This window comes from Mesoplodon bidens (genome assembly GCF_964165515.1).
Source record: "Mesoplodon bidens genome assembly, chromosome: 2".
Lineage (NCBI taxonomy): Eukaryota > Metazoa > Chordata > Mammalia > Artiodactyla > Ziphiidae > Mesoplodon > Mesoplodon bidens.
This window is the reverse complement of record NC_138177.1, coordinates 59,711,645-59,736,167: the sequence shown is the minus strand read 5'-3', so window position 1 is coordinate 59,736,167 and position 24,523 is coordinate 59,711,645.

Sequence of the window (24,523 nt, the reverse complement as noted above, 5' to 3'; positions counted from 1 at the left end):
GGGTGGTGTGTAAGGGAGGTTCATTCAATGGCAATGAGTGGACTTCAAGTATTAACTCGACCTTTCTATAGCCAGAGTCAGTCCCTCATGGTGTTCTGCTGGCACTCAATACTGTCTTCATTTTTCTCTATGTGGTCCCCCTAAGTTCTGATTCTCTTATTGCTGCCCCCTCCAAACTCCTCCAAGAATATGTGCCATCACCATATCATTTTCCCATCAAATACTTATGGTATAAACTCCGTTTCATGATCCTTTCAGAGCCTCCTATTTTGAATTTCAAGAATCAATTCTGGAGGTCAGAAAAACAGAACAATAACTTTGAATTTACTTTTTCATTCCAGCTTTAACAATGATGATTCTCCTCAAGGTTACACATCTTCCTCTGCTTGACTGAGAGGGTAGGAAAAGGAAGGGTGAAAAAGAACATATCCATAATGATGAATAATTCAGGGACTATGTGGCTATTAAAATTTCTCCCAAACTGAACATTCTATGGGTATACAACACAAGCCAGGTTCACAATCCTTCTGAAGTGACAGAACGTATATAAAGAGCTAACAACATAGGGAACAGCAAACATGAAGTCCTGGACAAATGGCTTAAACAAAAATTCAGACAAGCTGGAAGGTAGGAGGGACCAATGTGAGCTAGGGCAATCTCTTGTATTTGGTAAGGTTTTCACATAATAGAAGATCACTTGGATTTATACTTAATTCTATTTCTGCCACAGAAGGAGACAAATAAGAGATATTGAATAATTAAGGGGACTCTGACATGAAATGAACCTTGGAAGCTGGTATGTATGAGTTCCGGGCATGACTAATCTCAGCCATTTCATGCTGGATTCAGTTTGCTACCCTCATCTAAACCCACTTGACTAGGATCCTGACAACTTTCATGGAGCTTGTCTTACCCTTCTACCTGTCAGTCTCTGTCTAAAAATCTCTCTTGAAAAGACAGATCCTGTAATTCATAAAACTGAGGCCCACCCACTTGTAATATCACCGTCCACCTAGAACCTTTTACTGGTATGACCAACTTGGATTAAGCACACCCTCCTTGCCACTAACCATTGCACTGCACATGGTTCCACTAGTGCTGTCTCTTCCACAGGCCAGGTCTTAACAATTCCTGGTTGGGTGTTCCTTACTTCTTAGAGCCCAGCTTTCTCCTCTTCCCTATCAGTTCAAAAGGTGAGTCATTAGCTTGACTTATGACCAAATATTTTTACTGGCAAAAAATTAGAATTATTAGAGGATTCGTGATGAGAAATGTTAGTTCTATACCCCATAGTTAAGTACTCTGCATGAAGCATGTGCTGAATGAAGAAAAGAATTTATAAATATTCATCCAAAGATATTAAGCAGATAATAAGGAAATATTATAAATAACTGCACTATAATTACCTTGACAACTTATATGAAATAGACATATATCTTGAAAGAAATAAACTACCAAAACTCACTAAAGAAGAAACAGCATAGCACAGGGAGATCAGCTCGGTGCTTTGTGACCACCTAGAGGGGTAGGATAGGGAGGATGGGAGAGAGGGAGACAGAAGAGGGAAGAGATATGGAAACATATGTATATGTATAACTGATTCACTTTGTTATAAAGCAGAAACTAACACGCCATTGTAAAGCAATTATACTCCAATAAAGATGTAAAAAAAAAAGAAACAGATACTTATGCCATAAGTATTGTATGAGAAAATGAGATAGTGATGGCACATATTTAATTTCTGAATAGCCTTATATTTTTAAAGAAATTGAATTTTTAATGAAAAACATTTCCACATAGAAAACTTCAGACCTAGGAGGCTTCAAATAGTGAAATATATCACACATTTAAGGTAGCTATAATGCCAATTTAACACAAATTCTTCCAGAAAATAGAAGAGAATTAATAATTCCCAACACATTCTATTGGTCCAGTGTTACTGTGATACCAAAACCCAGAAAACAATATTATAAACAGACAAAACCAAAGACCAATATCCCTCATGAGAATACATGCAAAAATTATTAACAAAATATATATACTAAAATTATCAATATATTATATATATATAGTCATAGTGATCAAAGGAAGTAGTTCTAGGAATGTAAGGTTGGTTTAACATACAAAAAAAAAATCATTGCAGTTCACTATGTTAACAGAATAAAAGAAAAAATATATGACCACCTAAATAGATCTAAAGAAGTATTCAATAAAATCCAATCCTACTCATGTTAAACCCTCTCAGAAAATTAAGAATAGATGGAAACTTCCTCAAACTGATAGCAAACATCTATAAAAAACTTAACATCATACTTAATGGTGAGAGAATGAATGCTTTCCCCCTAAGATAAGAAACATGGCAAGGACTTCCACTCTTTCCACTTCTATTCAACAATGGTTGGAAGAACTAGCTAGTACAAGAAGGCAAGAAAAGGAAACAAAGAAATTAATGATGAAAAGGAAAGATTAAAACTGTATTTATTTGCAGATGACAAAAGCATGTACATATAAAATCCTAGAGAATCTACATAAAATCTACCAAAACAAATATGTGAATTTATTAAGGTTGCAGAATACAAGGTCCCCAAGCAAAAATAAATAATATTTCTATGTAATAACTATAAACACTTAGAAGTGGAAAATTTTAAAATATCATCTACAGTAACATTAAAAAACAAAAAGTACTTAGGGTAAAATTTAACAAAAATATGTGTAAGGCCTTCATAGTGAAAACTAAAAAACATTGCTGAGAGAAATTAAATAAGATAGATATACCATGGTTTTAGATAGGATGATTCAGTAATGTTAAGATATCATTTCTCTCCAAAGTGATCTATAGATTCAATGCAATCAAAATAAAAATCTCAGCAGGCATCTCTGTAGGAATTGCCTAGCTGATTCTAAAATGCATATGAATATAAAAAAGATCTAGAGTAGTCCTAAATTTTTTAAGACCAAAGTTGGACACTTATACTACCTGATTTCAAGACTCACTGTAAGGTGACAATGATGAAGATTGTGTGATACTGGTATATGGATAGTAGAACAGTAGAAAATCAAGAAATAGACTCTATTTATAAAGCCAATTGGTTTTGGACAAAGACGTCAAGGTGATTCAATTGGGAAGGGACAGTTTTTTCAAGAAATAGTGCTGGAAAAATTAGATATACATATGGAAAAAAAAAGAGAGAACTTTCAACCCTTACCTCACTTTACATAGAAAAATGGATCATAGACCTATGTATAAGATAAAGCTATAAAACGTCTAGAAGAAAGCAAAGGAAAATGTAAAATCTTTGTGATTTTAAGTTAGGTAAGGTTTTTCTTAAGGAGGACACAAAAAGTATGAACCATAAAAGAAAAAATATTGATGTACTGAACTTTATAAAATTTAAAAACACCTCCTCTTCAAAAGGCACTCTTAAGAAAATGAAAAGGCAAGCTTAAGATGGGGTGAATATATTATTTATACATATATCTGCCAACTTATATAAGTCAATAATAATAATTTGAATAATTCAATTTAAAATGAACAAAATATATTAGTAGACACTTCCTGAAAGCAAATAGACTCATGAAGAGATGCTTAATGAATATGGACATGCAAATTAAAATCACAATAAGATACAATCAGCCACTTTGGAAAATATTTAAGGAGTGAGGGAAAAAGGGAAGGAGAGAAGGAGGGAAGGAGGGTAAGAAGGAAGAAAGGGAAGAAAAGGAAGGAAGGAAGGAAGGAAGGAAGGAAGGAAGGAAGGAAGGAATGAAAGAAGGAAGGAAGGGAGGGAGGAAAGAAGGAAAGGAACAGCTCTATCTGCTTAAAGCACAGGTTGGAGTCCTGAAGCCCTACCCATTCAGGTCCCTTCATTCCACATTCTCCTGCTGACTTTCACCTCTGAGCCCCATTCAAGCAACATCTGGGATTTGAAAACTATTGCTTCAGAACAACTCTCTCAGCTCAGGAGCAATCTTTAGCATATGGGAAGAGAGCGATCAAGCCATTTGAATTTTGCTTTAATATTTAATTTCTAGTTCTTCTTAATCTAAACTCCTAGAAAGCCTGAAAGTGAAATACCTTCACTATTCTGTCTACTATAGCTAAGTACTCTAAGTCCCTGTGAATAAAACACCTACATAACATATCAAAGTTAACACAACTTACCAAAGCTTGCTCATCCCATACGTCTACTAAATTAACTTCACTAGATGACACTAGATGAGGCCATTCATGGCTTGAGACTTGCTTTTACTTCTCAACTGTCCACTACTTGAATGTATAATAACTAATTAAGTTCCTTTCTCAGAGTACAGCTCCAGGGATATGTAGGTAACTCTGCAAAGTCATGGGAAGCATTTATAACCATCATTACTGAACCCAAGGTATAAAAAGCTAAAAATGGAAACAATCATACAGTGAAACGTGAGGAAGAAAACACTGACCAATTAACTCTGTGTATGAATGCTGAAGGAGTTCTTATCATGCAAGAAAATTAAGCCTGCTGTGTTCAACTCGTTAAAATACTGACAAGTAAAATATTCCCCACCCCACATTATAGCAAATAAATCTTTGCTAAAATTCCAGATGAACCAGGGATATTGCCTTTATACAAGTAAAGTATTATTAACCTCTGTTTGTCCAAAGCTCTGTGGTAGATCTGAAGTGGCAATAAAACTGATGTATCTACCACTCATTTTATTTTCCACAACAAAGTGTTCCATAGCAACAAGGCACTGAACTGAGAACAAAAGACAATGGTTTTATTTTCTTCTCTCCAACCTATTCTCACCATGAGAATAATCTTGGGCAAGTCATTGAACACTGGCCTTTGGCAGTCTTATATGCAAAATGAGGTTATTAGACTAGATAAACTCTCCCATTGCTGTTCATACTAGAAACATCTAAAATGCTACCAACGTTGACCCCACCCATGACCACCTTCTCTTTGACACCTGTTTCATTGCATTTTAGAAATGGGAAAGATTGTGAAAGGAGGATGGGGAAAAGAAATGGAAGATGAAGTGAAGCCTATGCAGGTTTAAAATCAGCAAAAAAATTGGAAGAATAACTGGCTTCATTTCATTCCTTCTCCCTTCCTGCCACAGGTCATATTCAGATCCATAAGAAACATAGAAAAAGTGTCTAAGGCAGAAGTCATTACCTCCCCACCAGCAGATGGCCTCCTATATAAAATGTATGAAATGGAGAAAGGAAACCCAGGGAAGTTGTCTCCACATTGTTCATATTTTACTGTCACATTCTGGAAAAGGAGAAGTCAGGAGGAAGGAACTAAGAAAGAGCCCAGCAATGCGGATGCCTTAGAACTCAGCTCCTCAGGGTGAGATAAAGACTTCCCAAACTGGGAAGTGTAGGATATTTTATTGCAAGCAGACTGGAGTTTCATTGACTCTTCGAATAATCATGGGTAAGACTATTCTGTATATCCTGATTTTGCTTCCTATATATCAAGAGAAAATACTAAAATTTTTATTCAGAAAATATTAATTGAATATCTGCTCTGACCTAGGCACATGGACATTGGTCTTAAGGAGCTCACAGTCTAGTGAGGGTGACAGATATGCACATGAACAACTAAGCACTAAGACAGCCAGTAACAAGAATTAAGTTAGAGGCACAGCAAAGCACTGGGAGCCAGAGGAAGGAGAGACTATTTAGCATAGCCTTTCTCTTTCTCCTTTCTGTGACAGGATAACTTTCTCCCATTATCTGCTGGATTTTCTGGTATGAAATATGTCTTTTTCAGATTTTGGGTCATTTGTCTTTCTCTTTCAATACCTAGTCATTGGCAAACAACCTGTTGATGATCAATAAAGACTGAACTGACTGACTGTCATTTCTGATCACAGATGACATTGGATGAATCTTACAGGGAATGTGATGGACAGTGAGAGAATGGAAATCCCTTTCCACCAAAGTTTCAAGCAGATTCTGTTCTCCAGCAGCTGTCATCACTCTTATGCAAGTCATGTCCTCTTCCTGATTCGTGGTCAGTATCTGTGCTCCCTGGGCATCAGACTTTTCTTATCATTTCAGAAGCAGGCCCTGATACATATGAAAATACATTAAAACCTTCTCAGAAAAATAATTAGCTACCCTTTGGGTGAGGGTGGCTTTTGGATATAGGGAGAAGAAAGGGTGGAGGAGAATATATACAGAAAAAGTGATTTTCAAACTTTTTGTGTGTTTCTATTTAGCTCAGGTTTTATAACCATGCAGTTATCGTTAATGTGCAATCCTTCCCTTAATAAAAAACATTACCACTGTCCTGCCTTCAGTGGAAAAGGGGCAAATTTTGAGAAGTCCTTCTCATTCACTATTGCCTCTGATAAGTGTTTGAATTTAATCAACTTGGATTGGAGTCACAGGTGTCATTAACAATGGGTCACTTTCTTCATCTGAACCTGTTTCCTTTTGTGTATCAGTTTTCAGCCATAAAATGAGGATGATAATTTCATCTATGTCATAGGGTTATTAGGAAGATTCAAGGAAATAATCCATTTATAACACTAGGAACAATAACCTGGTCCATAGAAAGCACTTAGAATATGTTAAATTTTGTTATAGAATACACTTTTACTGTGTGTTCAAAGGCCATGGGAACACCTTGTTTCTACTCTTAGATGATACTGATCTTTATCCTCAAAAAATATTTGAGCTATTAAACTATGGGCTTTGGGGACATTTAAAGCATAATAATCTCTATGGGAGTACTTTTTTCTGCTACTTACAAGCTGCATGATTTGGGGCTTTCTGCAAAGTGAGTATAATAATATCTACCCCATAGATATTTGTTGGGAGGATTAAGTGAGCTAATGTACACAACTTCCTTATCAAGATACTTAAATAAGTTGGTTGACCATGGCTCCTGCTTTGCCAAGGAAGATGGTTCTTTTCATTGTCCCTGTAGATGAATTGCTCTTCAGCAGCCAAGATATACATACCTTATAGCAATATCCTCATTGGCTGAGGCTCCTGGGATTGTGAGCAAGCATCTGACTCAAAGCACCCAGAAATTAACTTGGTGTAAAAGAAACATGCCTAAGAAAGATGGTTTGAACCTATCAAGTACTTGCTTTTGGAAATTTTAATTTGGAAAATACCAAGAGATTTAACTGTCAGCAGTGGAATAACAGAATTGGGAGAGATAACGAGATATAGTCCAGATAATGAGGGAACATGACAAAATTAAATTATGAATACCACAAGCTATGATCAAGGGAAACAATACATGAAATACAAGCCAAAGAGGCCAGCAAGAGAAGACTAGAAAAAAAATTTGAAAGTATTTGAGCTTCTTTAATGGTGGAATACTTGAGAGAAGATTCTCAGCATTTTGCTACTGAGCTCCTTAGAGCATCCTCTTTCTGAGACTGTGTCAAAGTTTGGTTTCCATCCTTGGCTCCCAAGCAGCCCTCTCATCCCTTATCTACAGTAGTCCTTCTCTTCTCACTCTTCCTTTCTTGAGCTAATCTGTGTATCTCTATTCCTTGAGGCTGAAAGAGTCTAACTGAAACAGAGGCATATGGGAGACCCTCAATAAGCAATGTCTATTATTATTAACTTGGAAATGCATGAAGCACTGTGAACCCACAACTAGAAGATATGGTGAAACAACTGAAGGGCAACTCCATGAGACTGTGTTTAAATCTTAGTTTAAGAGTTAGGAACACTCAAGACTCCAAGGTGGGTAGGATGAAACCTCAGGAAAACAGTATTAGAAATAAGATTTGTGGACAAAGACTGTTGCCTGCCATCAAGCCATCAGCCACTGCAGCTTTCCCCCACCCCAATGGTGCACGCTGAGGGAAATACAGGAAGGAGAAAAACAGGATACTGGCACTAGGTAGTTAAGATGCATACCAAAGGAATGATTTCATTGAGCCCAGACTCTTGCATCTTCCCCTATGTAGAAAGGCACTAAAATCATTAACTTGAGTTGTCTGATTTTTGTGATTAGCAGTAATCTTTTGATGTTCGACTACATGTTTGTGTTCTTTTTTTTTTTAACCAAAACTCCTATATATATATTCCCGGCTCCTCCCTTACCTCTTTGGAAGAGTCCCTCAGAGCTATCTGAGAGGCTGCCATCTCAGGCTTTAGTCCTCAATAAAGCCACCAAACAAAACACAATTCTCAACTTTTAGGTTGTGCATTTTTTTCAGTAGACAGTCTGTAATTTCTTAATTATAGCAACACAAATTATAAATTACCCTGTTTGGACAAAGAGCATAAGAACAGAAGGTTTGGCTGGTCAGCATAGAAGAATAAAGTACAAAAGCCTTATTCTGGCAGTGTTTATTCAGTACCACCTAGAAAGAGAGACAATAAATCCTGGATACATGAATTTTTCAGTCACTGGGGAAATGCACTCCATAATGGAGCAGAGGTGATTCTCCGGAAATCACCAGAACCAGGAAAATAGCCCTTAAGGCTATTCATTTCTTTTGCTCCAATTTCTCGCTCTCAAAGCAATCTTTTGCTTGTTATTTTGGCTTCTATGTATTCTCACATTATAAGATGATATCAGGATGGAAGACATGTGCATTCATATCACAGAAAAAGAAAACTTTCTTCTGTAAATTAATACATAGCTTGTTTAGACTTTGACTAGGATCAACCACATCTACTGCACGGAAGAGGCAGAGAGACAAGGTTTTCGGGGTAAACTCAATAAGAAATTGCCCTTCTGAGCAATATGTTGGTAGAAGTCTTATAACCCTGTATGGTATAATAGAAATATATATGGCCTTTGTTCAGACAATGAAGTCTGAAAGAACAGATTGAATTGAATAGCCTAGCCAAGAAGCCTCTGTATCAGGGAAAGAGAAGCTGTGGGTTTGATGGTGTGATACAATAAAATATAAACATCTGGTTTTTGTCCCTTGTTCCGGGCACAGAGCTCCTAAAACTGTTGGAATTTCCTGAGTGATGAGTGTCTTTTGTAAGGCAATGAGATGACTCCTGGCTGGGACCCCTAGATTGCTTCAGGGTGGGGCTGGTAACCAGAAAGACCAAGCCATGATTAGACGGTTAGAACTTTTCACCCCATCTCCTGACCTCCAAGGAAAGGAGAAGAGCTGGAGATTGAGTTAAATTACCAATGGCCAGTGATTTAATAATCATGCCTACGTAATGAAACCTCTGTAAAAATCCCTAAACCATGAGGTTTGGGAAGTTCCTGGGTTGTTGAACATATGGAGGTGCTGGGAAGATGGTGCGCCCTGAGAAGGCATAGAAGTCATGTGCCCGCCATTCCATGCCCTGCTCTATTTATCTTTTCCATTTGGTTATTCTTGAGTTGTATTCTTTACAATAAATCGGTGTTAAAAAACAAAAACCAACCAAATAAATTTTAAAGATCTAACTGACTTTATTGAATGATTCATGATTGGACAAGCATCCTATTTAGCAAGTAGATGGGAGCTCCAAAGGGCTACAGAAAGGAAAAGGTTTTTAAAAACAGAACATAAAAAGAAAAAAGGATTACTTCAGATTAGGTTCTGTGAGCTATTCTAGCAAATTATCAAACCTGAGAGGGGAGTCATAGGACACCCCCCCCAAACTTGTAGTTTGTTGGACAGAAGAGTGGGTAGACTGGGAAACCCATTTGCAGCTGGCATTTGAAGTAGGGGCAGTCCTGTTGGACTGAGCTCTTTAATTCATGGGATCTGACACTAGTTTCATTTAGATAGTGTCAAGATTGAATCGTTGGACATCCAGTTGGTAACAAAGAATTGGAGAATTGGTTGTTGGTGAGGAAGGAATACCACAGACTTTATTATGTCTCTCTGTCCCCACTTTTTAACTTTTAACACTTGGTTATTGAATAGACTTTATTTGACTCCTAGTCTAACAAAATGTGTTGGGTAAATGTAAGTATGTGTTTGGGGAGGAAAGTTTCTGTCCATAGTCTCAGCCATACAAAATTTTCTCCTCTAGAAGAATGCAAGACAGTTTCATGATCTTGGGAATTAGTGGCTGTTGAATATGAATTTGGTAATGCACATCATTGCTAGATGCTGCCATTTCTTCACTAGCTACAAGTGTGTAGAGAGAGAGTAAGAAAGAATTAACTTATTAAAGAGAAAAATGTTAATAACACCACCATACTTGTATGATATATTATAATTTATAAAGAGCCTTATGTACACTAATTTTATTTTTATAATTCTGTGAATTATGCCTATATTAGAGTGGGAAAGTGAAAGTTTAGGTCATAAAGCTGTTAAAAGATAAGCTGAGGCATATTAAAATTTTTAAGAGTTTATTTGGGCATAAATTGATCCAAATTGGGCAACACCAAACCAGAAGTGGTTCAGGGCACTCAGCTAACAGGAGCTCAGGGAAAGACTTTTAAAGAGAAAAGGCAGAAACAAAGCAAGGAAATTATTTGACTAGCTATAGTTTAAGTGGTTGTCTTATTTGGGAAAGCCTCATTGATTGTCTGTAATTGGTTGTTCCAGGGTTTCTCATAAACTTGAGGCATTATAGACTTAGGTTTGAGTTTGCATACACAGGCTGCTAACACAGTAAAGCCACCTCAGTTTAATGGCCTCCTTGTTTAATTAACATAACAAAGCTAATAAACTGTAGATCCATAATTCAAACCCATTTTTTTACACAACAGCTCTAATATTTTCTTCCAGTAGGGGACAGAAACCCCAAATAAATCATGGATTAGAGTAGCCCACATAAACCAAGAAAGGGGCATCATCTGTGCAGAAGTGTTGGGGGACATTCCTGAGCATGAGTGAGTGGCACTGTGTGGGTGAAAGACTTCACTCTAGGGCTGATCAAAGAACAGAATAAGGCTCAGGGTCCACCCATGTGCATGAAAAAACAAATTTCCAGGGAATATTGCTGCAATGTAGCTACTCCAACACTCCTCTTCCTCAGTCTTGAAGCAATCTAGATATCATTGGAAATGGAAAATGTGCAGTGTGCAGATTAAGAAAACTTAATCTCTCCAGTTAATCTTGGTTGAATACGTGGATATTGAAAAGGCATATAAAAATATTTCTCCCTTTGATAGAAGATAGAATGTTTTCAAGAGGTTATAAGATACATAAATATAAAGAACTATATAATGTATATATGGAGATTCCTCTGCTCCTTCCAAAGCCCATTGATGTATTCCTATGCCTTCAACCATCGATTTATCCTTATCCAGAATTCTTCTTTTCACACTTAATCTCCCTTCTACATTCTAAAATAATGCCATTAGCTTCTATTTTTTTATTTCTATTTTTTATGTTTTAATAAATAAATAGATACTATTTATTGAGGGATTACTATATTCTAAGCACTGTGCTAAGTGTTTTTTATATATTTTCTCAATTTCTTTTCCCAAACTCTATGAAGGAACCATTATTATTGTCCAATTGGCAAATGAGGAAACTGAGGCTTGGTGAGAATGAGAAGATTTGACTCCAGGTTGTCGCTCTGCAAAGCCTGTCCCCTGACTGTGAAGCTATACAGTCTCCACCTCCAGCTCTTTTCACTCCTGTAAATACACTGCCCCTTCCCTCTCTCAGAAATCTCCTCCTGTCTGTATTTCCTTCCTTTCCCTGACTCTCCTCCTTTGGAAATCCATTGCTTCTTTATGCTCAGGAACTAGCCTGGAACTCTAATTCTAAGTCTTAAGGAGCTCAGTTGAGGCACTTCCAGCTCAGATCTTTATCCCTCTCTTTGATCCTATCCCTTTAACACACCTCTCTCGATTGGAATGTCCCCTAATAAGTTTAAAATGGACACGTCCAAAATGATGCTGATTACTAATTCCTCCTTTCTAATTTCCCCATCACTGGATGACACTCCAATTTGCTGCGCTTCAAACCTGGGAATGGTCCAGGACCCACAGTCGACCTGCAGTAACCTGATGGCTTCCTTCTCTGCATGTAAATCATTAGACTGTCCAGAAACGTGGCAGAGGCAGAGAAACATAGCTTTTCCCAACACCTTTCTATCTCTGTTGACTCCCACGTGATTTAATGACCCAAGCGTCCTCCACCGACTAAACTTCTCTTCTGCAGTCTGCAGATTGCCCTCCTGCAGCCTTTTCTGGGGTGGCAGTTTCCTTCTTTCATTCATCCCCATTTATACAACACTTTCTGTGACCAGCATTGGATAATTTATTACAAACGTGTGGTAGCAGCCTTACTGTTTACGTTCTGCATTTTGATTATTGCGCTATGGTTACCATTTCAGCTACCAGCTTTGCCCAGGAAAAGATGGACAGCAGTACAGGCACAGGGAGTGGCACGGCCTCGGCTCCGCGCTGCAGGCTCCTTCTGCATTGCGCTCACGCCCCAGCCACTAACTGCGTAAGACAGAGATTCCCTCTTCAAATATTTCAACGTCTCTGTGCTCAGCAGAGTAACGTTTTGATTTGTCAGGGCTGCTTCTGCCTCATGGCCTCTCTGGGGACATTAGGCATTCTCATCACACTGGCGACGTTTCCAGTTCAGTGTGCCGGTCACGGGTCCCTTTCTGAATGCAGTACAAGGCCCAGGTGTGGCCGCTCATATGGGAAAGGCTCCTGAAAGCACTAGTTCAATGAAAAATGTTCACACACGCACGAGTGCTAGGAGGTGGGTGTCATTATAAATTCCCATTTCCTCAGATGCTCCGTTTATTGAGACCTTGAGAGAAACATGAAAAGCACTTTATCTTTCAGAAGGTTCTCAAGAAATGCACTTGCACCGAATATTCACCCAGAAAGGAAAGAAGAAATCTTGCAAAATTGCACTCTCTCAAATGCAAATGAAGTTAAATCCCTTGAGTAAATTAAAATACTATATGCTGTATATGTAAAAACAAAGAGATCTTACTTTGTGTTAACCAAAATTTACAGTTCTCCACAATCTCTAGTGTCCTCTTAAGCATTTTAAGGCCCCTCAGTTACGTGTTTTAAGTTGCTTCAAACATCTCCATTTGCTTGAAACTAAGCGTTCACATGAAAGGACTTTGGACAAATGCTTCTCCCTCCCCTCTTATCTTCAAATTATCCTGCACTCCTAGGTTCCTAATGATAAAACCTGCTTTTCCCACAGATAATTCAGGATCTGATCTACTTCTTATGCACCTCACCTTGATGCCATCTGAACATTCGTGTATGAACTTTAGGAAACTGCTCTGACCTCCCTCAGAATCAGGAAGATGCATGCATGTATGCATGAATGAGCAAACAGGCAAGCATAAACACAAATGTCAACAAGAGTGTAACTCGAATTCAGTAGATAGTATTTTCATTTTTCAAGAAGAGGACAGAGCAATCCCTGAAAAGCAAAAGTAAAAGATGAAGTAAGTGTTCTTGATGTGTGCTTGTTCAAAACTATTCAGAAGTCATTTCCTCTGCAGTTAATAACCTTGTGCATACATTATTTCTCTTTTTGGCCAGCATGACTGGGGAAGATTCCTTGAAATAGGATTGCTGAGTCAGAAGGCAAATGGATATAATTTTTGCTACATATTGCCTAATTCCTATTATGTGTGGTAACAGTTTAAACCTAAGCACTCAGAGACTTAACATAAAGATGTTTTTGTTTTGTAGTTCAAGTTTCAGGTTCAAAATAGATCAGTGGGAGTTGGGTATGCTGAGCTGTGTCATCACTCAGGGACCCAGGCTGATGGGTGCTGTGTGCTCTGTGCTTCTGCCATCTCAACACTCAAGTTTCACCAGATGGGCAAGAGAGCTCATGGAGAACTCAGCCAGTCTTCTGAGTTGAGTCTTCTGTCATTTGTCCATGAAGTGACATTGACCAGAACTTGTCACATGAACCTACTTGATATCAGAGGGTGAGAATTTGGAAGACAATGGATCCCAGATATTTGTGAACCAGTTGTTACTCACATTTGAACTTTGAGGTCATGTACCTAAGATTTTGCTACACAGATACTCATCAAAGAGCGGTTTATAATAGAAAGAAAGGAGGGAAGGGGAGGAGGAAGAGAGGGAAAGAAGAAAAGAAGAAAAAAAGGAAAAGATTTAGATGTCTAACAGTTAGAGAAGCGTTAAATATATTGCAGATTGTGCATGCAAAGGAAAAACTGAGTGATATGATTCAGGGCATAAACTCTTGGAGTTAGAGTGTGCAGGTACCTTGTTTCTCTTACTTTCTAGATATGGGTACTTGGATATATTACTTAAGCTAGACTTTGATTTCTTTAACTGTATAATGAGGATCATAATAATACTGAACTTTTAAGGTTGTTATGAGGATTAAATTTTGAAAAGATAATTTAAAATGCTTAGTACATGGCTGGCTCTAGAAAACATTTTATTTTTTTCAGCCATTAAATCATGCATAAAAATATATACTGACATAGAAAGCTATTCACATTATTATTTTGAATGAAGAAGAAGCTTCAAAACTCTTTGCTTGGTATAATAAGGGTTTGTTTTTTAAAAATCACTAATATATGCATAGAAAAATCTGGAAGGTACAACAAAATGCAGACAATGATAACCTTCAATGTATGCTTTTCTGGATTTTTGTATAATAAAATACAATTCTATCAGGAAAAGATAACAATTAAACTTAGATTAGATGTACAGCATGAGCAAAATCGCTTATAGATGAGTCTTTACTTGTCCTACAGTTTTATGTTCCTGTAGCTCATCAGGGAGACTGAAACTATGTCTTCAGTTACACATAAAAATGAGAAATTCTGTGTCCAAGAAACCAGCCTTCCATGCAAGCAAATGTACATACTGCTCATGCCAGGAGGCCATTGGCAAGTCTCATGGATTATTTCAAAAGGAAAAAAATGTACTTGTAAGGCAGAATTGCATCCATTTTTCTTTTTTAATTGCAATGTCATTCTGGAACTCTACTGCCCCTTCTTTCTACCAACACCTTCTCTGAACAGCTGCTTCAGACACTTCCCATCACTATATGGTACTGTCTTCAGAGAATTTTCTTCTTCTAAGGAATCTAAGAGAAAAATATTTCTGCCGTCAGTGGGTCATTAGTGTTTCAATTGTCCTGTGACTGCCACTATTAATTAAGAGGTTATAACTCCATGTTCATGCCAACAAATGCGATTTCAGGTTTAACTTTAAAATCTTTCTCTGTAGAATGGTGGGTTCTGAAATTTTTATAAGTAAAATGAGATGCACTTTTATCTTTACAAAAACATACACTAACTGCCCACATAGGCAATGTTAGTATTTTCATTGAATGCAGATTATCTAGTACTTGATATGCTTACCACTAATAATGACTTGATTCTCAATAGCTAAAATAAATGTCAGTCAACTCTGCACATTTTTCAGAATATCATTTGCTATATGAGATAATGAGTAAAAAGACGAAGCTCTTTTACCATTTTGAAAAAGGGGTTTATCCATAGAATTTTACAGATATTTCAATTCACCAACTCTAGCGTCCCTATTAGGTTATCATAATATTCTCTATATGAAATCAATAATATAGCATTTATTATCCGTTGGGAAAATTCACATGCTAACTTCTATTTGTTACTCATCTTTTCTGTAGATGTCTTCTTCACTGTCTTGTAAGTACTGACGCAAGGGCATTTCTTCTTCTCATTATCACCATCTACTAAGAAACATATTTTTTGGTGATCAAAAAATTATCCACTGTTCATGAGAAAGTCAGTCCACATTTTAGAATTTCAAGATTGGAAAGAATCACGTGAACAATCCATTAGTTCTAGTTTTCAAGTCTGAAATAAAATTATCTTCTATTTTTTTTTATAATATGGTATAGCAAAAAGGACACTAAACTGAAAGTCAGTCTCCAACACTGTAAGAAACTAGCTATGTGATCTTAGGGAGGTTGTCTGATATCTCTGTGTCTTAGGTTTCCTCATCATTAAAATTGGAGAAGTTGTAAAAAAAAAAAAAAGACCACTAGGATTCTTCCCATTTTTAGAGTTCTATTGTTCTCTGTGCATTTGTGTTCTCAAAGATCAGCTCTGAAAACTAAGTTTTCAAAGTTTGCATAGTAAAATCTGATCTTTACTGATATAAACCCACTCACAGTCTAGTTATTCCACTTATGATTAATATGTTTTACTGCAAAAATATTAATGTGTTAAATTATGGCAGCTGCCTAAGACACTACTGTGATTGTTACAGAATATACGGTAAATGTACCACATTACTTTTCTAAAATAAGGAAAATTCTGAATTCCAAAACGTATTCAGACTCAGGATTTGGATAAGGGATGAAGACTTGATTATCACTCTTCTAAAGTTGAGGAAACTGAAGGACAGAGAAGTTAGTTGACTTGTCCAAGGTTACACAGGTGGCAGAGTAAGATTCAAAGTCAGTCAGTATGACTCTAACTGCTTTTCAAGGCCATATTAGTATTTTTAACCATAATACAACTACTATTGCTACTACTACTACTAATACTACTACAAAGATGACAAAAACAATTACTTCTATTTTTAAATATATTCTCAGCACTTAATCCAACCTTCATTCATTAAAACTCTGTTTACTGAATTATGTTCAAGTTTTCATGCTAGCTACTGGAGAAGCAGTCCCAATTCTCAAAGTGTACAATCAAGTGGTAGGGGAAAAATAATAAATAAGCAGATAATAATAATAATCAAATAATTACTGATTTTGGTAAATGTTATCAAGAAAATAAACAGAGTGATAGAGAATATTAAGTTGAACAAGCTAATTTAGTTAGGTCTGGTTTCCCCATGAGGAAGTCATATTTCACTGAAAAGTAAAAGATAAGTTAGAACAAGCCATTCAAAGAGCCAGGGATGAATGGAAACAAAAATAAGCTCCCTGAATAGGGAAAAACTGATAAATCTAATGAGGTTGAAGAAGTTATCCTAACTACAAACAGAACTTAGATTTCATTCTAAGCTTCATGGGAAGCCACTGGAAAGATTTCAAGTGGGAAGTGGCGTAATTATATATTTAAAAGATCACCCTAGCTCTTCCTTTTCCATTAATGGCAGACTAGGTAATTTAGACAAACTACTTGAACTACAAGTAAACCAAACCTTCACATTTATCCTAGTCCTTAAATTTTTCTTACAAATAAAATTCCAATAACTATACCTAAGACACAACAAAACATAACCAGGCACATTAACACACACACACACACACACACACACACACACACATTTTTAAACTATATTTACTATGTTCTTGTTTAGGTAGAATATTTTAGCCAAGAACTAAAAACAATAAAAAGTGATATGGATTTGAAAAAGAATCAAATAGAAACTTTGAAATTAAAAAATATAGTAACAGAAATTAAAAATGATGAGTGGGTTTAACTGCAGATTACAATCCGTACCTGACTAGGGAGAGACTAGGCTGGAAGTTGGGTCAGAGGAAAATACCCAGAATGACTCATAAGGAGACAAAAAGAATTCACACACACACACACACACACACGACAGAGAGACAGAGACAGAGACAGAGAGAATGCAGTAATAATGGTATAATATATACAAAATAGTACTTCTTGAAAGAAATAAGACAAAGAATGGAGGAGAGGAAATATTTGAGAAAATTTTCCAAAATTATTGAAAGGCAAAGGACCCAGTAAGCTCCTAGCAAGATAAACACACACACACACACACACACACACACACACACAATCTAGACACATCACAGTAAAACTAAACAAAGTTAACAACAAAGTTAAGGAGAAAATGTAAAAAACACCCAGAGAAAAAAATTCAGATTTCACAAAAAAGAGTAAAAACTGTCACCTGACTTCTCAACTAAAGAAATTGAATTGGTACAGCCACTATGGAGAACAGTATGGAGGTTCCTTAAAAAACTACAAATAGAACTACCATATGACCCAGCAATCCCACTACTGGGTATATACCCTGAGAAAACCATAATTCAAAAAGAGTCAAGTACTAAAATGTTCATTGCAGCTCTATTTACAATAGCCCAGAGATGGAAACAACCTAAGTGTCTATCATCGGATGAATGGATAAAGAAGATGTGGCACATATACACAATGGAATATTACTCAGCCATAAAAAGAAATGAAATTGAGCTATTTGTAATGAGGTGGATAGACCTAGAGTCTGTCATACAGAGTGAAGTAAGTCAGAAAGAGAAAGACAAATACCATATACTAACACATATATATGGAATTTAAGACAAAAAATGTCATGAGGAACCTAGGGGTAAGACAGGAATAAAGACACAGACCTACTAGAGAATGGACTTGAGGATATGGGGAGGGGGAAGAGTAAGCTGTGACAAAGCGAGAGAGAGGCATGGACATATATACACTACCAAACTTAAGGTAGATAGCTAGTTGGAAGCAGCAGCATAGCACAGGGAGATCAGCTCGGTGCTTTGTGACCACCTGGATGGGTGGGATAGGGAAGGTGGGAGGGAGGGAGATGCAAGAGGTAGGAGATATGGGAACATATGTATATGTATAACTGATTCACTTTGTTATAAAGCAGAAAGTAACACACCATTGTAAAGCAATTATACTCCAATAAAGATGTAAAAAAAAAAAAAGATAATGAACTGAGATCTTCAAAATGGTGGGAGAAAATAACTGCTAACTTAAGAGATATAACTATAGATCATGCAGTCACTGAAAAATAGTAAGAGGATACTATGAACAACTTTATACCAATACATTAGGGACTTAAATTGAAAGTAACAAATATGCATATTAAAGTACCAACTTAATAGAAGTGACATAAAAGGAAATAGAAAATCTGTGTTCCTATCATGATTAAAGACATTGCACCCATAACTGAAATTTGGTCCAAATCATTTCACTGCGGAATTCTGCCAAACATTTCAGGATCAACTAATACCAATAATATATAAACTCTCCCAGAAAATATTTTAAAAGAGAACACTCCCAAACCTGTATTTTGAAGCCAGCAGAACTTTGTTTCTAAAACCCAACAAGGACATTAAAACAATTCCAAAAAATTTTAATTCATGAATAAAATGGAAAAAATCAGCAAACAGAATTTAATAACATTTAAAAAGGATGAATCATAACCAAATTGTGTTTATTCTGTCAATGCACATGTTTTTGACATTAGAAAATCAATATAATTATATACATTGACAGACTAAAGGAGGACTATACAACTATCTTATCAGATGCAAATAAAGTAAAAACTTCCACTTTGTTTTTCACAAAATCCTCATTTTTAACAAACTAGGAATAGAAGAAATGTTTCCTTATCTGATACAGGATATCTTAATGGTGATATCAAAAACATCCCCTTTAAGATCAGGAAGAAAACAGTAGTACCCACGATTAGCACTACTATTTTACAATATACTGGAATCCCATGCAGTATATCAAGAAAAAGAAATAAACATGAATAAAGATAAAGAAGAAAGAAAAAAAATCGTGTAGTAAGGAATTTGTCTTCCAAAGAGAGGTCTGGCCTTTGCCCAGACTCTTGAGAGGTAAGCTCTAAACACTTGGACTTTCCTGAGTGCTAGAGTGTCATTGTTATTCCTGGTGAGCTCCTCAGATACCACATGATAATTTGTGCTAATGTGATGATTCTTGATGGGCCCTTTGGGCCATGTAATGTCAGCTCAGTCTCTGGGGAGGGGAGGCTGGAGATTGAGTTCAACCACATGGGAATGATTCAATCAATCATGCCTACGCAATGAAGCCTCAACAAAAGTTCTGGACACAGAAGCTCAGGTGAGCTTCCCTGGTTGGCAAGAATACTCTGTACATGTTGCTACTCATATGGCCAGGAGGAGGTAATGCCATCAATGGCTCCACAGGGCTCTCCTGACAGCCAGAAGCTTTACACCTTCCCAGACCTTCACCCATTGTGTCTTTTCCTTTGAATGCTTCTAATTTGTATCCTTAACCTTAATAAGTATGACTGTCAGTAGAATAGTTTTCAGTGAGTTTTGAGTCTTTCTACAAATTTTCAAACCTGTAGCTGGTTTTAGGAAACTCCTGAACTTTTACTAGGTGTCAGAGATCTTGGCCAGACTTAGCAGTCTGGAGGGCTCCTTAGACTTAACCTCGAGTTAGACTAACTCCATATATTATTCACAAATGATATGACTGGGCACATAGAAAAAATATAAAAACTGACAAATTGTTAAATTAGTGAGTTTAGCAAAATTTATGGGTTCATGGTCAATATAAAACTCAATTGTATTAGTACTATCAACAAATATAAAATTTTAAAATATTTTCAAGAACATTGAAAATATCATATACCTACAAGTAAATTTTACGAAAGTTGGACAAACTTTCTATGTAGAAAACTATAAATGTTTTTAAGGTAAAATTTAAATGACCTGATTAAATTGAGAGATACACCACCTGCCTTGATTGAAATCTCAGTATTTTAGAGACATTAATTATCCATAAATTAACCTATAAACTCAATGTTATCCCAACTAATATTTCAAGTTTCTTTGTATAACTTGATCAACAAATATGAAAGTACATGGGGAAATACACAGCCAAGCATAAACTAAACCGAAGAACAACAGTATGAGAGAAATTGTTCCACTAAATAGCAATGTTCTTTAAAAGTGGGGCAATCTTTTAGTGTTGTATGGATAGACAAATAAAATAATAGAAAAGGGCAGAAGGCCCAAACACAAGGTCACTTAATATATTGACACTTGATTTATGACAAATGCAGGATGGCAGAGCAGTTGAGAGATAATAACTCTCTTTAATAAATGGTGCTGAAACAATCATCCATCTAGACCTCTACTTCACTCTAAAAATCAGTTCCAGAACCAAGGGTGAAAAGCAAAGCAATAAAATTTTTGGAGAATAATATAGGAGAACATCTTTAGAATCTCATGATAAAGAGATATTGTTAAACAAAAGTACTAAACATAATGGGAAAAATTAACTGAATACATTAAAATAAGGTAGTTCTATTAATCAAAATTAATCATTAAGAAAGAGAAATGGCAAGCTACTGAATGAGAAAAAACTTTTGCAAAATATATAACCAACTAAATGGCTAATATCCTGAACATATAAACAATTACAATTTAATAAGAAAAGTCAGACATGTAATAGAAAATTTGACAAGAGATTTGAATAGAACTTCCTAAAAGAGGTTGTTCAAATAGCCAACAGTCATATGATAAGATGTCAACCTTATTAATATCAAGAAAATGTGAATTAAAACCACCATGAGATGACAGAAATTGCAAAAAGAAAATGGATGGAAATAACACATTGTTGGCAAAGATGTAGCATAACTGGGCCTGTCACCCACTGCCAAAAGGAGGCTAAATGGGTACAATCACTTTGGAAATAGTCTGACATTATCTGCTAGAGCTAAATATACACTCCATCCAGCAATTCACCCCTACGTATACACCCAAAAGACATAGAGGCACATTAAACTCCATGCAGGAGTGCACTGGAACCAGCTTGCACCAGTTCAAGAGAGCTGTTGATGTGCAGCTGTCTCCGGTGCCACATTCAGTGACATTGGTAGCTTGAAATTGGCCATGGTGGAAGTATTTACACGATGGAAATAGGCAAACTCTACAATCAGGGCTTTCCTCCCTGGAGAGCCAGTTGTTAAATATTTACCAACATACTACTGACTTCAGGAAAGTTCTTACAAATTCTTACTGACTTACAAAAATGTTCTTAGAAGCATTATTTATAATATGCCAAAACAGAAATCATCCAAGTGTCATTCAAGGGTAGCATGCATAAGTAGTTTGTAAATATTAATACAATGCAATACAATTAAATGAACAAATTAGAACTGCACACAGCAACATGGACAACTCTCTCAAACATAATATTGAACAGCAACAATAATAAAACAGCCAAACACTTTGAAAAACACAATAGTATTTCTATAGTATGATTCCATTTATATAAAGTTCAAAATTAATTAAAGCTGAACTATAGTTTACAGGAATGTAAATTAAGGAGATAAAAGTCTGAAGAAAACAAGGAAGTCATAACCATGGATATTGGAAGAGTAGTTGAATCAGGGGTGAAAAAGGGGGCTGTGTTTAGGAATGGGCAGCGGGTGGAAAGAAGGGTGTGCCTCTGTGATGCAGACAATCGTCTATCTCTTGACCTTGGCTGTGGTTATATTTCATTATATATTTCATATATATGGTTATATTTCATTAAGCTGAATATTTGGTTTTCAGATAATTGTATATAAGGGTCTGTGGTCAGTAATAGCACCTACCTCCCAGGATGAGGTTAAATATTGATAATACATGAAAAGCTCTTTCATGCTTGGAATATAGTAACATGCTTAGAATATAGTAAGCACAGACTAGCAACTGGTAGTGGTAGTACACAACAAGAATTTAAAGTGGAATCTGTTCAAAGAAATGGTAATCTTGGAACAAAGAAGTTAGAATGTCATTCCAATTGGGTATGAAAATAATAAAACATATATTTAATATTTATTTAAGTCACCTTCTTTTTTCTTAAATATAGACAAAGTCCAGTGCTGTGAGCTGGTTGTACCAAAGTGGATAAGACATAGACCCTGCCTTTGAAGCTAAATTCTAGCAAAAAAGATAATTCATTCACTCATTTATTCATTAAACAAACATTTGTTTGATCTCTACTATGTGCCAGGTACTAGAGACATAAGTAACCTTTTCAGGGAGTATACATACAATCCTGGAAACGCATACTTAAATAATCACATTAGAATATAAATGCTATTCCAGAAATAGGTGCACAATGCAATTGAGAAAAGAAGTAGCTATGATGCACCTGCTATGTAAATAGAGTGCTGGAAACTCTGAATTAACTCATTCTACCACTAAACCACACTCGTGGTAGTTAGAGAAATTAAATATCTAAAAATTACACTTTTCAGACTCCTTTTCAACAAGGATTCTGAATGCAAATTAGACTCTCAGTTAAATGCATTCATGAGATGTGGAAGGCAGAATTGGGTGGGACCATCTTTTGCAATTATTGGCCCTTTCTGCTGGTATGACCATGGGATCAAGGAAGTGGAAGGTTTCCCTAGAGCAGTGTCCCTGTGTGCATTCTCCAGTTTCCTGGATGTCAGGAAGTCATGGAAGCAGCAACAGTTTCAAGATCTGGTTCCTTAATCCCTGGATTGGATTTAGGTGTCCATTCTCCATCTCCCTACTACATGAGAAACAGTTGAGGTGGCAGCAGCCTCTTCCTGCCAGCACAGCTCCAGGGATGTCCTCAGAGTAGCATCCCCTCTAGTAGGACAGTCCTGAAGACCCAGATGGAATCAGTTCATTTCTACTTCCCTATATTTAATCTCTTTCTTCTTCACATAACTTCTCTTTTCTGCATTGTCATGAATACTACAAATGGAAGAGTTTTCATTCACTAAACTTCATTGGAATAAGGAAGTTAATACACTTCTCATTGTAACTGCCACCAAGATAATGTCTATTGTTCTAACCACCATTGCTCCTTAGGAAATACTATCTGTGGGAGTCAGCTCTACAAGCACACTATCAAAAGTGAAAACAGCACATGGAAACACATATTTTCCCAAGAACATTCCTTAATAATATTTAGTATATAGAAATAGAGCTTTCTGATCCCAAAGAATACATTTTCCTTTGTTGAAGTTGAATAGTGATGTGTGCCAGATATGTCAAAATGCTCATGCTGTGTATTTTACTTCTTGTAAATTCCTGACATCAAAGACAAACGTGGCTTAAACAAACAGGTGAAAAAGAGGGTGATATATTTTCAAAAATGCGACATTAAATAGATTAAAAAAATAAGGACACACACACACACAGATATCCCATCACTATTTGTTTATTCAAGAAATTCCAAGCATTACCTTGGAAATTTTCCTAGAAGAACTCTGTTTCTTGAATTCCCAAGAGCTGAGAATAAAGTGAATTGGCAACACAACTCTCTGAAGAAAATGGTCCCCCTGAGCATAGTAAGAAACCATCCAGGTAGAATTCATTCTTAAGCCTTCTAATCAGGGAAAAACATATTTCACCAGCTAACAAGATACTGGTTGTCTTACATTCTCCACAGAGCTTCCTTCGATGTGGAAAGTCCCTTTAATATCTATTTTTCTTCTTCCCTCCTGTGCCCCTTGGGCAGGATTTAGGAGAGAAGAACAAAGCACAGAGCTTATAGACTCTCAAAGAATGTGTCTTAAGTTGATTGTTAGCTGTGACCAAAAACACAAGCCAGTCAGTCACCAGCTTCTCCAAAAGGACATTGCTCAATGTCACGGTGTCAGCACTTCTGGTGCATTGCACTCATTAATTCTCACAGAAACCCTACAAAGTGGATTCTATTGCTATTCCCAGTTTTCAGGTAAGGAAACATGGGCTCAGAAAGTGACTTTTGCTCAATGTCACATATCCTAAAGGTGAGAGCCAGGAGTATAAACCAGGGTGGACCTCTTTTCAGATCACGATGCTCACTGTGGGTGTAGTGCACCACTCATGTGACTTTTCATTACACTGTGTGTGTCTAGATGTGTTGCTACAGCCTGTGTTCAACTGTTCTCACAGTTTCCACATACCTCCTAAAAACTCT